The sequence below is a fragment of the Procambarus clarkii genome, chromosome 31 (genome assembly GCF_040958095.1).
Source record: "Procambarus clarkii isolate CNS0578487 chromosome 31, FALCON_Pclarkii_2.0, whole genome shotgun sequence".
Classification (NCBI taxonomy): domain Eukaryota; kingdom Metazoa; phylum Arthropoda; class Malacostraca; order Decapoda; family Cambaridae; genus Procambarus; species Procambarus clarkii.
This window is the reverse complement of record NC_091180.1, coordinates 1,870,853-1,888,571: the sequence shown is the minus strand read 5'-3', so window position 1 is coordinate 1,888,571 and position 17,719 is coordinate 1,870,853.

The following is a 17,719-nucleotide window of genomic DNA, read 5'->3' as shown; positions in this document are numbered from 1 at the left end:
TGAGTGTGGCAGAGGCTTAAAAGACGGATGCAGAGGATCAAGGGAGTGATGCAAAGGCTCAAGAGAGTGATGCAGAGCCTCAAGAGAGTGATGCAGAGGATTGAGAGAGGGATGCAGGGGCTCAAGAGAGTGATGCAAAGGCTCAGGAGAGTGATTCAGATGCTAAAGAGAGTGATGCAGAGGATTAAGAAAGGAATGCAGATGCTCAAGTGAGGGATGTAGAGTCCCAAGAGAGGGATGCAGAGGCTCATGAGAGAGATGCAGAGGCTCTTGAGAGTGATGGAGAGGCTCAAGAGAGGGATGCAGAGGCTTAAGAGAGTGATGCAAAGGCTCAAGAGAGTGATGCAGAGGCTCATGAGAGGGATGCAGGAGTTCAATAGAGGGATGCAGAAGCTCAAGAGAGAAATTCAGAGGCTTAAGAGAGTGATGCAGATGCTTAAGAGAGTGATGCTGAGGCTTAAGAGAGGGATGCAGAGGCTTAAGCGACGGATGTAGAGGCTGAAGAGAGGTATGCAGGGGCTCAAGAGAGGGATGCAGAGGCTCAAGTGAGGGATGCAGAGGCACAAGAGAGGGATGCAGAGGCTGAAGAGAGTGTTGAAGAGGCTTAAGAGAGGGATACAGAGGCTCAACAGAGTGACGCAAAGGCTCAAGAGAGTGATGCAGAGGCTCAAGAGAGAGACGCAAAGGCTCTAGAGAGGGATGCAGGAGTTCAAGAGAGTGATGCAGAGGCTTAAGAAAGAGATGCAGAGGCTCAAAAATGGGGATGCAGAGGCTTTAGAGAGTGATGCAGAGGCTGAAGGGAGTGTTGCAGAGGCTTAAGAGAGGGATGCAGAGGCTCAACAGAGTGATGCAAAGGCTCAAGAGAGTGATGCAGAGGCTCAAGAGAGTGATGCAGAGGCTCAAGAGAGTGTTGCAGATGCTCAAGAGAGGGATGCAGAGGCTTAAGAGAGGGATGCAGAGGCTCAAGAGAGGGATGCAAAGGCTTATGAGAGTGATGCAGAGGCTGAAGAGAGTGTTGCAGAGGCTTAAGAGAGGGATGCAGATGCTCAAGAGAGTGATGCAAATTCTCAAGAGAGTGATGCAGAGGCTCAAGAGAGTGGTGCAGAGGATCAAGAGAGTGATGCAGAGGCTGAAGAGAGTGTTGAAGAGGCTTAAGAGAGGGATGCAGAGGCTCAAGAGGGAGACGCAAAGGCTCAAGAGAGTGACGCAGAGGCTGAAGAGAGTGTTGCAGAGGCTTAAGAGAGGGATGCAGAGGCTCAAGAGAGGGATGCAGAGGCTTAAGAGAGTGATGCAGAGGCTGAAGAGAGTGTTCCAGAGGCTTAAGAGAGGGATGCAGAGGCTCAAGAGAGTGATGCAGAGGCTAAAGAGAGTGTTGAAGAGGCTTAAGAGAGTGATGCAGAGGCTCCATCGAGGGATGCAGAGACTCAAGAGAGTGATGCAGAGGCTGACGAGAGAGATACAGAGGCTAAAGTGAGGGATGCAGAGGCTCAAGAGAGTGATGCAGAGGCTCAAGAGTGTGATGCAGAGGCTCAAGAGAGTGATGCAGAGGCCCAAGAGAGTGATGCAGAGGCTAAAGTGAGTGATACAGAGGCTCAGGAGAGTGATGCAGACGCTCAAGAGAGTGATGCAGAGGCCCCAGAGAGGGATGCAGAGGCTCTTGAGAGTGACGCAGAGGCTCATGAGAGGGATGCAGAGGCTTAGGAGAGTGATGCAAAGGCTCAAGTGAGGGATTCAGAGGCTCATGAGAGGGATGCAGAGGCTGAAGAGAGAGATGCAGAGACTGAAGAGAGAGATGCAGAGGCTCAAGTGAGGGATGCAGAGGCTCAAGTGAGGGATGAAGAGGCACAAGAGACGGATGCAGAGGCTCTTTAGAGTGATGCAGAGGTTCAAGAGAGGGATGCAGAGGCTCAAGAGAGTGATTCAGAGGCTTACGAGAGTGATGCAGAGGCTTAAGAGAGTGATGCATAGGCTAACGAAAGTGATGCAGAGGCTCAAAAGAGCGATGCAGAGGCTTAAAACGGTGATGTAGAGGCTCAAGAGAGTGATGCAGAGGCTCAAGAGAGGGATGCAGAGGCTAAAGTGAGTGATGCAGAGGCACAAGAGAAGAATGCAGAGGCACTTGAGAGTGATGCAGAGGCTAAAGAGAGGGATGCAGAGGCTCAAGTGAGTGATGCAGAGGCTCAAGAGAGGGATGTAGAGGCTCTGGAGAGTGAGTCAGAGGCTTACGAGAGTGATGCAGAGGCTTATGAGAGGGATGCAGTGGCGCAAGAGAGTGATTCAGAGGCTCAAGAGTGGGATGAAGAGGCTCAAGAGAGTGATTCAGAGGCTTACGAGAGTGATGCAGAGGCTTAATAGAGTGATGCAGAGGCTTAAAAGAGGGTTGCAGGGGCTCAAAAGAGGGATGTAGAGGCTCAATTGAAGGATGCAGAGGCACAAGAGAGGGATGCAGAGGCTCTTGAGAGTGATGCAGAGGCTCAAGAGAGGGATGCAGAGGCTTAAAAGGGTGATGCAGAGACTCAAGAGAGGGATGCAGAGGCTAAAGTGAGTGATGCAGAGGCACAAGAGAAAGATGCAGAGGCACTTGAAAGTGATGCAGATTCTCAAGAGAGGGATGCAGAGGCTCAAGTGAGTGATGCAGAGGCTCAAGAGAGTTATGCAGAGGCTCAAGAGAGTGATGCAGAGGCTCAAGAGAGTGATGCAGAGGCTTAAGAGAAGGATGCAGAGGCTCAAGAGAGGGATGTAGAGGCTCAAGAGAGTGATTCAGATCGCTTACGAGAGTGATGCAGAGGTTTAAGAGAGGGATGCAGAGGCTCAAGAGAGTGATTCAGAGGATCAAGAGAGGGAAGCAGAGGCTCATGAGAGTGATTCAGAGGCTCAAGAGAGTGATGCAGAGGCTCATGAGAGGGACGCAGAGGCTTAAGCGAGAGATGCAGAGGCTCAGGAGAGTGATGCAGAGGCTCCAGAGTGTGATGCAGAGGCTCAAGAGAGTGATGCAGAGGCCCAAGAGAGTGATGCAGAGGCTAAAGTGAGTGATGCAGAGGGTCAGGAGAGTGATGCAGAGGCTCAAAAGAGTGATGCAGAGGCTCCAGAGAGGGATGCAGAGGCTCAGGAGAGTGATGCAGAGGATCAAAAGAGTGATGCAGGGGCTCAAGTGAGGGAAGCAGAGGAACAAGAGAGGAATGCAGAGGCTCTTGAGAGTGATGCAGAGGCTCAAGAGAGGGAAGCAGAGGCTTAGGAGAGTGATACAAAGGCTCAAGTGAGGGATTCAGAGGCTCATGAGAGGGATGCAGGAGTTCAAGAGAAGGATGCAGAGACACAACAGAACTTCTCCCCTTTCCAATATCTTACTCAGTATTTTAACGAGAAACAAATATTTGATTGAAAATGAAGTGTTTGAGGTTAATGTCTAATCAATTATGTGTTTGCATCATTTTTATCGTATATTTAATGAATTAATATCAATAAACTGAAAATTCACAAAAACGTGGAAAAACAGCAAAATATTGCCTAATTCGATGATATTTTGTTAATATCACATAAAGGAAAAGGGGGATGATAAAGGTCAAAATATTGCTAAATTCGATGATTTTTAGTACAAAACAAAATGCAAAAAACTTGCTTAGAGATGCAAAATTTGCGAAATTCTGAGATTTGAAGGCTAAATCACATATCGTGGGAAAACATGAAGTACTATCGAAATATTAGTAAAAACGAATATATATACGTAAAATCACACTACATGAATAACGGGAAAAAAGTCACTATATTACCATATTTGAGGATTTTAACTTCAAATCATTGAGCGAGGTTTCGTATTGTTTAGATCCAAGAAAAGACATATGACAATGTTGTTTCAAATACAAATGATAAAAATCAATGTGTTTTCATTAGAATTAACTAAAATGTTCCTGATTTTCCGTTTATATTACCGATGGAAGATGTACACGTAAAACCGCTCTAATCCGGCTGAAACGTCGATATATGCAATAAAAACTGAACTTCTCCCCTTTCCAATATCTTACTCAGTATTTTAACGAGAAGCAAATAGTTGATTGAAAATGAAGTGTTTAAGGTTAATGTCTAATCAATTATGTGTTTGCAACATCTTTATCGTATATTTAATGAATTGCATCCCTCTCTTGAGCCTCTGCATCCCTCTCTAAAGCCTCTGCAACACTCTCTTCAGCCACTGCATCAATCTCTTCAGCCTCTGCATCACTCTCTTGAGCCTTTGACTCACTCTCTTCAGCCTCTGCATCACTCTCTTAAGCCTCTGCATCCCTTTTTTGAGCCTCTGCATCTCTTTCTTAAGCCTCTGCATTCCTTTCTTGAGCCTCTGCATCACTCTCTTGAACTCCTGCATCCCTCTCATGAGCCTCTGCATCCCTCTCCTGAGCCTCTGCCTCACACTCTTGAGCCTCTGCATCCCTTACTTGAGCCTCTGCATCCCTCTCTTGAGCCTCTGAATCACTCTCTTGAGCCTCTGCATCCTTCTCTTAAGCCTCTGCATCACTCTCGTAATCCTCTGAATCACTCTTTTGAGCCTCTGCATCCCTCTCTAGAGCCTCTGAATCACTCACTTGAGCCTCTGCATCCCTCTCTTGAGCCTCTGCATCACTCTCTTGAGCCTCTGCATCCCTCTCTTGAGCATCTGCATCATTCTCCTTAGCCTCTGCATCACTCTCTTCAGCCTCTGCATTACTCACATAAGCCTTTGCTTCCCTCTCTTGATCCTCTGCATCACTCTCTTGAGCCTCTGCATCATTCTCTTGAGCCTCTGCATCCCTCTCTTATGCCTCTACATCATTCTCTTGAGCCTCTGCATCCCTCTCCTTAGCCTTTGCATAACTCTCTTAAGCCTCTGCATCCCTCTCTGGAGCCTCTGCATCACTCTCTTAAGCCTCTTCAACACTCTCTTCAGCCTCTGCATCACTCTCTTAAGCCTCTGCATCCCTCTCCTAAGCCTCTGGAACACTCTCTTCTGCCTCTGCATCACTCTTTTAAGCCTCTGCATCACTCTCTTGAGCCTTTGCGTCTCCCTCTTGAGCCTCTGCATCCCTCTCTTAAGCCTCTTCAACACTCTCTTCAGCCTCTGCATCACTCTATTGATCCTCTGCACCACTCTCTTGAGCCTCTGCATCACTCTCTTGAGAATTTGCATCACTCTCTTGAGCATCTGCATCCCTCTCTTAAGCCTCTGCAACACTCTCTTTAGCCTCTGCATCACTCTCATAAGCCTCTGCATCCCTCTCTTGACCCTCTGCATCCCTCTCTTAAGCCTCTGTATCCCTCTCTTGAGCATTTGCAACACTCTCTTTAGCCTCTGCATCACTCTCTTGAGCCTCTGCATCACTCTCTTGAGCCTTTGCATCACTCTGTTGAGCCTCTGCATCCCTCTCTTAAGCCTCTGCAACACTCCCTTCAGCCTCTGCATCACTCTTTTAAGCCTCTGCATCCCCATTTTTGAGCCTCTGCATCTCTTTCTTAAGCCTCTGCATAACTCTCTTGAACTCCTGCATCCCTCTCATGAGCCTTTGCATCCCTCTCTTGAGCCTTTGCGTCTCTCTCTTGAGCCTCTGCATCCCTCTCTTAAGCCTCTTCAACACTCTCTTCAGTCTCTGCATCCCTCTCTTGTGCCTCTGCATCCCTCACTTCAGCCTCTGCATCCCTCTCTTGAGCCCCTGCATACCTCTCTTGAGCCTCTACATCTCTCGCTTAAGTCTCTGCATCCCTCTCTTAAGCCTCAGCATCACTCTCTTAAGCATCTGCATCACTCTCTTAAGCCTCTGAATTACTCTCTTGAGCTTCTGCATCCCTCTATTGAACGCCTGCATCCCTCTCATGAGCCTCTGCATCACTCTCTTGAGCCTTTGCATCACTCTCTTAAGCCTCTGCATCCGTCTCTTAAGCCTCCGCATCACTCTCTTAAGCCTCTGCACCACTCTCTTAAGCATCTGAATCACTCTCTTGAGCCTTTGCATCACTCTCTTGAGCCCCTGCATCCCTCTCTCAAGCCTCTGCATCACTATCTTGAGCCTCTGCATCACTCTCTTGAGCCTTTGCATCACTCTCTTGAGCCTCTGCATCCCTCTTTTAAGCCTCTGCAACACTCTCTTCAGCCTCTGCATCACTCTCTTAAGCCTCTGCATCCCTCTCTTGAGCCTCTGCATCCCTCTCTAAAGCCTCTGCAACACTCTCTTCAGCCTCTGCATCACTCTCTTGAGCCTTTGTCTCACTCTCTTCAGCCTCTGCATCACTCTCTTAAGCCGCTGCATCCCTTTTTTGAGCCTCTGCATCTCTTTCTTAAGCCTCTGCATCCCTTTCTTGAGCCTCTGCATCACTCTCTTGAACTCCTGCATCCCTCTCATGAGCCTTTGCATCCCTCTCTTGAGCCTTTGCGTCTCTCTCTTGAGCCTCAGCATCACTCTCTTAAGCATCTGCATCACTCTCTTAAGCCTCTGAATTACTCTCTTGAGCTTCTGCATCCCTCTATTGAACTCCTGCATCCCTCTCATGAGCCTCTGCATCACTCTCTTGAGCCTTTGCATCACTCTCTTAAGACTCTGCATCCCTCTCTTAAGCCTCCGCATCACTCTCTTAAGCCTCTGCAACACTCTCTTCAGCCTCTGCATCACTCTCTTAAGCCTCTGCATCCCTCTCTTGAGCCTCTGCATCCCTCTCTAAAGCCTCTGCAACACTCTCTTCAGCCTCTGCATCACTCTCTTGAACTCCTGCATCCCTCTCATGAGCCTCTGCATCCCTCTTCTGAGCCTCTGCATCACTCTCTTGGGCCTCTGCATCACTCTCTTGATCCTCTGCCTCACACTCTTGAGCCTCTGCATCCATTTCTTGAGCCTCTGCATCCCTCTCTTGAGCCTCTGAATCACTCTCTTGAGCCTCTGCATCCTTCTCTTAAGCCTCTGCATCACTCTCGTAAGCCTCTGAATCACTCTTTTGAGCCTCTGCATCCCTCTCTTGAGCCTCTGAATTACTCACTTGAGCCTCTGCATCCCTCTCTTGAGCCTCTGCATCACTCTCTTGAGCCTCTGCATCCCTCTCTTGAGCCTCTGCATCATTCTCCTTAGCCTCTGCATCACTCTTTTCAGCCTCTGCATTACTCACATAAGCCTCTGATTCCCTCTGTTGATCCTCTGCATCACTCTCTTGAGCCTCTGCATCATTCTCTTGAGCCTCTGCATCCCTCTCTTATGCCTCTACATCATTCTCTTGAGCCTCTGCATCCCTCTCCTTAGCCTTTGCATAACTCTCTTAAGCCTCTGCATCCCTCTCTGGAACCTCTGCATCACTCTCTTAAGCCTCTTCAACACTTTCTTCAGCCTCTGCATCACTCTCTTGGGCCTCTGCATCCCTCTCTTAAACATCTGGAACACTCTCTTCAGCCTCTGCATCACTCTCTTAAGCCTCTGCATCCCTCTCTTGAGCCTCTGCATCCCTCTCTTAAGCCTCTGCAACACTCTCTTCAGCCTCTGTATCACTCTCTTAAGCCTCTGCATCCCTTTTTTGAGCCTCTGCATCTCTTTCTTATGCCTCTGCATCCCTTTCTTGAGCCTCTGCATCACTCTCTTGAACTCCTGCATCCCGCTCATGGGCCTCTGCATCCCTCTCCTGAGCCTCTGCATCACTCTCTTGGGCCTCTGCATCACTCTCTTGAGCCTCTGCCTCACACTCTTGAGCCTCTGCATCCCTTTCTTGAGCCTCTGCATCCCTCTCTTGAGCCTCTGAATCACTCTCTTGAGCCTCTGCATCCTTCTCTTAAGCCTCTGCATCACTCTCGTAAGCCTCTAAGTCACTCTTTTGAGCCTCTGCATCCCTCTTGATCCTCTGAATCACTCACTTGAGCCTCTGCATCCCTCTCTTGAGCCTCTGCATCACTCTCTTGAGCCTCTGCATCCCTCTCTTGAGCCTCTACATCATTCTCCTTAGCCTCTGCATCACTCTCTTCAGCCTCTGCATTACTTACATAAGCCTCTGCTTCCCTCTCTTTATCCTCTGCATCACTCTCTTGAGCCTCTGCATCATTCTCTTGAGCCTCTGCATCCCTCTCTTATGCCTCTACATCATTCTCTTGAGCCTCTGCATCCCTCTCCTTAGCCTTTGCATAACTCTCTTAAGCCTCTGCATCCCTCTCTTGAGCCTCTGCATCACTCTCTTTAGCCTCTGCATCCCTCTCTTGAGCCTCTGCATCACTCTCAAGTGCTTCTACATCCCTCACTTTAGCCTCTTCATCCCTCTCTTGAGCCTCTGCATCCCTCTCTTGAGCCTATTCATCCCTCTCTTGAGCCTCTGCATTCCTCTCTTGAGCCTCTGCATCACTCTCTTCAGCCTCTGCATCACTCTCTTGAGCCTCTGCATCACTCTCTTCAGCCTCTGCATCACGCTTTTAAGCCTCTGTATGCCTCTTTTGAGCCTCTGCATCACTCTATTGAGCCTCTGCATCACGCTCTTAAGCCTCTGTATGCCTCTTTTGAGCCTCAGCGTCTCTCTCTTGACGTCCTGCATCCCTCTCATGAGCCTCTGCATCCCTCTCTTGAACCTCTGCATCCCTCTCTTGAGCCTTTGCCTCACTCTCTTAAGCCTCTGAATCCCTCTCCTGAGGCCTCTGCATCACTCTCTCGAGCCTCTGCATCACTCTCTTGATCCTGTGCATTACTCTCTTGAGCCTCTGCATCACTCTCTTGAGCCTGTGCATCACGTTCTAGAGCCTCTGCATCACTCGCTTCAGCCTCTGCATCACTCTCTTAAACCTCTGCTTCCCTCTCTTGATCCTCTGCATCACTCTCTTGAGCCTCTGCATCACTCACTTGATCCTCTGCATCACTCTCTTGAGCCTATGCGTCCCTCTTTTAAGCCTCTGCATCAATCTCGTAAGCCTCTGCATCACTCTCTAGAGCCTCTGCATAACTCTCTTCAGCCTCTGCATTACTCACATAAGCCTCTGCTTCCCTCTCTTGATCCTTTGCATCACTCTCTTGAGCCTCTGCATCATTCTCTTGAGCCTCTGCATCCCTCTCTTATGCCTCTACATCATTCTCTTGAGCCTCTGCATCCCTCTCTTGAGCCTTTGCATAACTCTCTTAAGCCTCTGCATCCCTCTCTTGAGCCTCTGCATCACTCTCTGAAGCCTCTGCATCCCTCTCTTGAGCCTCTGCATCACTCTCAAGTGCCTCTACATTCCTCACTTTAGCCTCTTCATCCCTCTCTTGAGCCTCTGCATCCCTCTCTTGAGCCTATTCATCCCTCTCTTGAGCCTCTGCATTCCTCTCTTGAGCCTATGCATCACTCTCTTCAGCCTCTGCATCACTCTCTTGAGCCTCTGCATCACTCTCTTGAGCCTCTGCATCACGCTCTTAAGCCTCTGCATGCCTCTTTTGAGCCTCTGCATCACTCTCTTGAGCCTCTGCATCACGCTCTTAAGCCTCTGTGTGCCTCTTTTGAGCCTCAGCGTCTCTCTCTTGACGTCCTGCATCCCTCTCATGAGCCTCTGCATCCCTCTCTCGAGCCTCTGCATCACTCTCTTTATCCTCTACATCACTCTCTTCAGCCTCTGCATCACTCTCTTATGCCTCTGCTTCCCTCTCTTGATCCTCTGCATCACTCTCTTGAGCCTCTGCATCACTCTCTTGAGCCTCTGCATCTCTCTTTTCAGCCTCTGCATCATTCTCTGGAGCCTCTGCCTGCATCACTCTCTTAAGCCTCTGAATTACTCTCTTGAGCTTCTGCATCCCTCTATTGAACTCCTGCATCCCTCTCATGAGCCTCTGCATCACTCTCTTGAGCCTTTGCATCACTCTCTTAAGACTCTGCATCCCTGTCTTAAGCCTCCGCATCACTCTCTTAAGCCTCTGCACCACTCTCTTAAGCATCTGAATCACTCTCTTGATCCTTTGCATCACTCTCTTGAGCCTCTGCATCCCTCTTTTAAGCCTCTGCAACACTCTCTTCAGCCTCTGCATCACTCTCTTAAGCCTCTGCATCCCTCTCTTGAGCCTCTGCATCCCTCTCTAAAGCCTCTGCAACACTCTCTTCAGCCTCTGCATCACTCTCTTCAGCCTCTGCATCACTCTCTTGAGCCTTTGACTCACTCTCTTCAGCCTCTGCATCACTCTCTTAAGCCTCTGCATCCCTTTTTTGAGCCTCTGCATCACTCTCTTGAACTCCTGCATCCCTCTCATGAGCCTCTGCATCCCTCTCCTGAGCCTCTGCATCACTCTCTTGATCCTCTGCCTCACACTCTTGAGCCTCTGCATCCATTTCTTGAGCCTCTGCCTCCCTCTCTTGAGCCTCTGAATCACTCTCTTGAGCCTCTGCATCCTTCTCTTAAGCCTCTGCATCACTCTCGTAAGCCTCTGAATCACTCTTTTGAGCCTCTGCATCCCTCTCTAGAGCCTCTGAATTACTCACTTGAGCCTCTGCATCCCTCTCTTGAGCCTCTGCATCACTCTCTTGAGCCTCTGCATCCCTCTCTTGAGCCTCTGCATCATTCTCCTTAGCCTCTGCATCACTATTTTCAGCCTCTGCATTACTCACATAAGCCTCTGATTCCCTCAGTTGATCCTCTGCATCACTCTCTTGAGCCTCTGCATCATTCTCTTGAGCCTCTGCATCCCTCTCTTATGCCTCTACATCATTCTCTTGAGCCTCTGCATCCCTCTCCTTAGCCTTTGCATAACTCTCTTAAGCCTCTGCATCCCTCTCTGGAGCCTCTGCATCACTCTCTTAAGCCTCTTCAACACTCTCTTCAGCCTCTGCATCACTCTCTTGGGCCTCTGCATCCCTCTCTTAAGCCTCTGGAACACTCTCTTCAGCCTCTGCATCACTCTCTTAAGCCTCTGCATCCCTCTCTTGAGCCTCTGCATCCCTCTCTTAAGCCTCTGCAACACTCTCTTCAGCCTCTGCATCACTCTCTTATGCCTCTGCATCCCTTTCTTGAGCCTCTGCATCACTCTCTTGAACTCCTGCATCCCGCTCATGAGCCTCTGCATCCCTCTCCTGAGCCTCTGCATCACTCTCTTGGGCCTCTGCATCACTCTCTTGAGCCTCTGCCTCACACTTTTGAGCCTCTGCATCCCTTTCTTGAGCCTCTGCATCCCTCTCTTGAGCCTCTGAATCACTCTCTTGAGCCTCTGCATCCTTCTCTTAAGCCTCTGCATCACTCTGGTAAGCCTCTAAGTCACTCTTTTGAGCCTCTGCATCCCTCTCTTGAGCCTCTGAATCACTCACTTGAGCCTCTGCATCCCTCTCTTGAGCCTCTGCATCACTCTCTTGAGCCTCTGCATCCCTCTCTTGAGCCTCTGCATCATTCTCCTTAGCCTCTGCATCACTCTCTTCAGCCTCTGCATTACTCACATAAGCCTCTGCTTCCCTCTCTTTATCCTCTGCATCACTCTCTTGAGCCTCTGCATCATTCTCTTGAGCCTCTGCATCCCTCTCTTATGCCTCTACATCATTCTCTTGAGCCTCTGCATCCCTCTCTTCAGCCTCTGCATCACTCTCAAGTGCTTCTACATCCCTCACTTTAGCCTCTTCATCCCCCTCTTGAGCTTCTGCATCCCTCTCTTGAGCCTATTCATCCCTCTCTTGAGCCTCTGCATTCCTCTCTTGAGCCTCTGCATCACTCTCTTCAGCCTCTGCATCACTCTCTTGAGCCTCTGCATCACTCTCTTCAGCCTCTGCATCACGCTTTTAAGCCTCTGTATGCCTCTTTTGAGCCTCTGCATCACTCTCTTGAGCCTCTGCATCACGCTCTTAAGCCTCTGTATGCCTCTTTTGAGCCTCAGCGTCTCTCTCTTGACGTCCTGCATCCCTCTCATGAGCCTCTGCATCACTCTCTTGAACCTCTGCATCCCTCTCTTGAGCCTTTGCTTCACTCTCTTAAGCCTCGGAATCCCTCTCCTGAGGCCTCTGCATCACTCTCTCGAGCCTCTGCATCACTCTCTTGATCCTGTGCATTACTCTCTTGAGCCTCTGCATCACTCTCTTGTGCCTGTGCATCACTTTCTAGAGCCTCTGCATCACTCGCTTCAGCCTCTGCATCACTCTCTTAAGCCTCTGCATATATCGACGTTTCAGCCGGATTAGAGCGGTTTTACGTGTACATCTTCCATCGGTAATATAAACGGAAAATCAGGAACATTTTAGTTAATTCTAATGAAAACACATTGATTTTTATCATTTGTATTTGAAACAACATTGTCATATGTGTTTTCTTGGATCTAAATAATACGAAACCTCGCTCTATGATTTGAAGTTAAAATCCTCAAATATGGTAATATAGTGATTTTTTCACATTATTCATGTAGTGTGATTTTACGTATATATATTCGTTTTTACCAATTTTTCGATACTACTTCATGTTTTCCAACGATATGTGATTTAGCCTTCAAATCTCAGAATTTCGCAAATTTTGCATCTCTAAGCAAGTTTTCTTGCATTTTATTTTGTACTAAAAATCATCGAATTTAGCAATATTTTGACCTTTATCATCCCCCTTTTCCTTTATGTGATTTAAACAAAATATCATCGAATTAGGCCGTTTTTCCACGTTTTTGTGAATTTTCAGTTTATTGTTATTAATTCATTAAATATTCGATAAAAATTATGCAAACACATAATTGATCAGAAAATAACCTTAAATACTTCATTTTCAATCATCTATTTGTTTCTCGTTAAAATACTGAGTAAGATATTGAAAAGAGGAGAAGTTCTGTTTTTTTTGCATATATCGACGTTTCATCCGGATTAGAACGGTTTTACATGTACAACTTCCATCGGTAATATAAACCAAAAATCAGGAACATTTTAGTTAATTTTAATGAAAACACATTGATTTTTATCATTTGTATTGGAAGCAACATCTTTATACGTCTTTTCTAGGGTCTAAAAAATACGAAACGTCGCTCTATGATTCGAAGATAAAATCCTCAAATTTGGTATAATAATGACTTTTTTCACGTTCTTCATGTAGTTTGATATTACGTAAATATATTCATTTTTACCAATATTTCAATGCTATTTCATGTAGTATCACGATATGTGCTTTGGCCTCCAAATCTTAGATTTTCGTATAATATTGCATTTTAAGCAAGGTTTCTTGCATTTTGTTTCGTACTAAAAATCATCGAATTCAGCAATATTTTGACGTTTATCATTCCCCTTTTCCTTTATGTGACATTAACAAAATATCATCGAATAAAGCAATATTTTGCTGTTTTTCCACGTTTTTGTGAATTTTCAGTTTATTGCTATTAATTCATTAAATATACGATAAAAATGATGCAAACACATAATTGATTAGACATTAACCTTAAACACTTCATTTTCAATCAACTATTTGCTTCTCATTAAAATACTTAGTAAGATATTGGAAAGGGGAGAAGTTCTGCTTTTATTGCATATATCGACGTTTCAGCCGGATTAGAGCGGTTTTACGTGTACATCATCCATCGGTAATATAAACGGAAAATCAGGAACATTTTAGTTAATTCTAATGAAAACACATTGATTTTTATTATTTGTATTTGAAACAAGATTGTCATATGTCTTTTCTTGGATCTAAATAATACGAAACCTCCCTCTATGATTTGAAGTTAAAATCCTCAAATATGGTAATATAGTGACTTCTTTCACGTTATTCATGTAGTGTGATTTTGCGTATATATATTCGTTTTTACCAATATTTCGATACTACTTCATGTTTTCCCACGATATGTGATTTAGCCTTCAAATCTCAGAATTTCGCAAATTTTGCATCTCTAAGCGAGTTTTCTTGCATTTTATTTTGTACTTAAAATCATCGAATTTATCAATATTTTGGCCTTAATCATCCCCTTTTCCTTTATGTGATTTAAACAAAATATCATCGAATTAGGCCGTTTTTCCACGTTTTTGTGAATTTTCAGTTTATTGTTATTAATTCATTAAATATTCGATAAAAATTATGCAAACACATAATTGATCAGAAAATAACCTTAAATACTTCATTTTCAATCATCTATTTGTTTCTCGTTATAATACTGAGTAAGATATTGAAAAGAGGAGAAGTTCTGTTTTTATTGCATATATCGACGTTTCAGCCGGATTAGAACGGTTTTACATGTACATCTTCCATCGGTAATATAAACCAAAAATCAGGAACATTTTAGTTAATTTTAATGAAAACACATTGATTTTTATCATTTGTATTGGAAGCAACATCTTTATACGTCTTTTCTAGGGTCTAAAAAATACGAAACGTCGCTCTATGATTCGAAGATAAAATCCTCAAATTTGGTATAATAATGACTTTTATCACGTTCTTCATGTAGTTTGATATTACGTAAATATATTCATTTTTACCAATATTTCAATGCTATTTCATGTAGTATCACGATATGTGCTTTGCCCTCCAAATCTTAGATTTTCGTATAATATTGCATTTAAAGCAAGTTTTCTTGCATTTTGTTTCGTACTAAAAATCATCGAATTCAGCAATATTTTGACGTTTATCATTCCCCTTTTCCTTTATGTGATATTAACAAAATATCATCGAATAAAGCAATATTTTGCTGTTTTTTCACGTTTTTGTGAATTTTCAGTTTATTGCTATTAATTCATTAAAAATACGATAAAAATGATGCAAACACATAATTGATTAGACATTAACCTTAAACACTTCATTTTCAATCAACTATTTGCTTCTCATTAAAATACTTAGTAAGATATTGGAAAGGGGAGAAGTTCTGCTTTTATTGCATATATCGACGTTTCAGCCGGATTAGAGCGGTTTTACGTGTACATCATCCATCGGTAATATAAACGGAAAATCAGGAATATTTTAGTTAATTCTAATGAAAACACATTGATTTTTATCATTTGTATTTGAAACAACATTGTCATATGTCTTTTCTTGGATCTAAATAATACGAAACCTCGCTCTATGATTTGAAGTTAAAATCCTCAAATATGATAATAGAGTGACGTTTTTCACGTTATTCATGTAGTGTGATTTTACGTATATATCTTCGTTTTTACCAATATTTCGATAATACTTCATGTTTTCCCACGATATGTGATTTAGCCTTCAAATCTCAGAATTTCGAAAATTTTGCATCTCTAAGCAAGTTTTCTTGCATTTTATTTTGTACTAAAAATCATCGAATTTAGCAATATTTTGACCTTTATCATCCTCTTTTCCTTTATGTAATTTAAACAAAATATCATCGAATTAGGCCGTTTTTCCACGTTTTTGTGAATTTTCAGTTTATTGTTATTAATTCATTAAATATACGATAAAAATTATGCAAACACATAATTGATCAGAAAATAACCTTAAATACTTCATTTTCAATCATCTATTTGTTTCTCGTTAAAATACTGAGTAAGATATTGAAAAGAGGAGAAGTTCTGTTTTTATTGCATATATCGACGTTTCAGCCGGATTAGAACGGTTTTACGTGTACATCTTCCATCGGTAATATAAACCGAAAATCAGGAACATTTTAGGTAATTTTAATGAAACACATTGATTTTTATCATTTGTATTGGAAGCAACATCTTCATACGTCTTTTCTAGGGTCTAAAAAATACGAAACTTCGCTCTATGATTCGAAGTTAAAATCCTCAAATTTGGTATAATAATGACTTTTTTCACGTTTTTCATGTAGTTTGATATTACGTAAATATATTCATTTATACCAATATTTCGATACTACTTCATGTATAATCACGATATGTGATTTGGCCTTCAAATCTCAGATTTTCTCATAATACTGCATTTTAAGCAAGTTTTCTTGCATTTTGTTTCGTACTAAAAATCATCGAATTCAGCAATATTTTGACGTTTATTATCCTTTTTTCCTTTATGTGATAAAAACAAAATATCATCGAATTAGGCAATATTTTGCTGTTTTTCCACGTTTTTGTGAATTTTTAGTTTATTGCTTTTAATTCATTAAATATACGATAAAAATGATGCAAACACATAATTGATTAGACATTAACCTTAAACACTTCATTTTCAATTAAATATTTGTTTTTCGTTAAAATACTAAGTAAGATATTGGAAAGGGGAGAAGTTCTGTTTTTATTGCATATATCGACGTTTCAGCCGGATTAGAGCGGTTTTACGTGTACATCTTCCATCGGTAATATAAACGGAAAATCAGGAACATTTTAGTTAATTCTAATGAAAACACATTGATTTTTATCATTTGTATTTGAAACAACATTGTCATATGTCTTTTCTTGGATCTAAATAATACGAAACCTCGCTCTATGATTTGAAGTTAAAATCCTCAAATATGGTAATATAGTGACTTTTTTCACGTTATTCATATAGTGTGATTTTACGTATATATATTCGTTTTTACCAATATTTCGATACTACTTCATGTTTTCCCAAGATAAGTGATTTAGCCTTCAAATCTCAGAATTTCGCAAATTTTGCATCTCTAAGCAAGTTTTCTTGCATTTTATTTTGTACTAAAAATCATCGAATTTAGCAATATTTTGACCTTTATCATCCTCTTTTCCTTTATGTAATTTAAACAAAATATCATCGAATTAGGCCGTTTTTCCACGTTTTGGTGAATTTTCAGTTTATTGTTATTAATTCATTAAATATACGATAAAAATTATGCAAACACATAATTGATCAGAAAATAACCTTAAATTCTTCATTTTCAATCATCTATTTGTTTCTCGTTAAAATACTGAGTAAGATATTGAAAAGAGGAGAAGTTCTGTTTTTATTGCATATATCGACGTTTCAGCCGGATTAGAACGGTTTTACGTGTATATCTTCCATCGGTAATATAAACCGAAAATCAGGAACATTTTAGGTAATTTTAATGAAAACACATTGATTTTTATCATTTGTATTGGAAGCAACATCTTCATATGTCTTTTCTAGGGTCTAAAGTACGAAACGTCGCTCTATGATTCGAAGTTAAAATCCTCAAATTTGGTATAATAATGACTTTTTTCACGTTTTTCATGTAGTTTGATATTACGTAAATATATTCAGTTTTACCAATATTTCGATACTATTTCATGTAGTATCACGATATGTGATTTGGCCTTCAAATCTCAGATTTTCGCATAATATTGCATTTTAAGCAAGTTTTCTTGCATTTTGTTTCGTACTAAAAATCATCGAATTCAGCAATATTTTGACGTTTATTATCCTTTTTTCCTTTATGTGATATAAACAAAATATCATCGAATTAGGCAATATTTTGCTCTCTTGAGCCTTTGCGTCTCCCTCTTGAGCCTCTGCCTCCCTCTCTTAAGCCTCTGCATCATTCTCCTTAGCCTCTGCATCACTCTCTTCAGCCTCTGCATTACTCACATAAGCCTCTGCTTCCCTCTCTTGATCCTCTGCATCACTCTCTTGAGCCTCTGCATCATACTCCTGAGCCTCTGCATCCCTCTCTTATGCCTCTACATCATTCTCTTGTGCCTCTGCATCCCTCTCTTGAGCCTTTGCATAACTCTCTTAAGCCTCTGCATCCCTCTCTTGAGCCTCTGCATCACTTTCTTAAGCCTCTGCATCCCTCTCTTGAGCCTTTGCATCACTCTCAAGTGCTTCTACATCCCTCACTTTAGCCTCTTCATCCCCCTCTTGAGCCTCTGCATCCCTCTCTTGAGCCTATTCATCACTCTCTTCAGCCTCTGCATCACTCTCTTGAGCCTCTGCATCACTCTCTTGAGCCTCTGCATC